General features: G+C 44.3%; 1 pseudogene; it reads left to right on the top strand.

Moving 5' to 3' along the window:
• The window catches only part of LOC107570317 (myosin heavy chain, fast skeletal muscle-like), a 7,720-nt pseudogene continuing 7,167 nt past the window's right edge, over positions 1 to 553 (top strand).

Here is a 553-nt window from a genome sequence, read left to right on the forward strand (position 1 = left end):
ATGTTTGTTCTGGAGCAAGAGGAGTACAAGAAAGAAGGCATTGATTGGGAGTTCATTGACTTTGGTATGGACTTGGCTGCCTGCATTGAGCTTATTGAGAAGGTAAGAGGATATTCAGTCAATTAAAATGACTATTCTCATTGTGTCTGTACTCAAGTGTGAATATTTCTTCAACAGCCAATGGGCATCTTCTCCATCCTTGAAGAAGAGTGCATGTTCCCCAAGGCTACAGACACAAGTTTCAAAAACAAGCTGCATGATCAGCATCTGGGCAAAAGTGCAGCTTTCCAGAAGCCCAAGCCTGCCAAAGGTAAGGCAGAGGCCCACTTCTCTCTGGTGCACTACGCCGGCACTGTGGACTACAACATTAGTGGCTGGTTGGACAAGAACAAGGATCCACTCTGTCGTGCTGTCGTGCAACTTTACCAAAAGTCAGCACTCAAAGTGCTGGCCTTACTGTATGTCGCTGTTGCAGAAGGTCTGCATTTCCGCATTTCCTCAATTCCTTTGTGTTTTAATTATGTACAAGACACCTGCTTATACAAAAACTTAA

The sequence above is a fragment of the Sinocyclocheilus grahami genome, unplaced genomic scaffold (genome assembly GCF_001515645.1).
Source record: "Sinocyclocheilus grahami isolate Dianchi unplaced genomic scaffold, SAMN03320097.WGS_v1.1 scaffold1440.1, whole genome shotgun sequence".
Classification (NCBI taxonomy): Eukaryota; Metazoa; Chordata; class Actinopteri; order Cypriniformes; family Cyprinidae; genus Sinocyclocheilus; species Sinocyclocheilus grahami.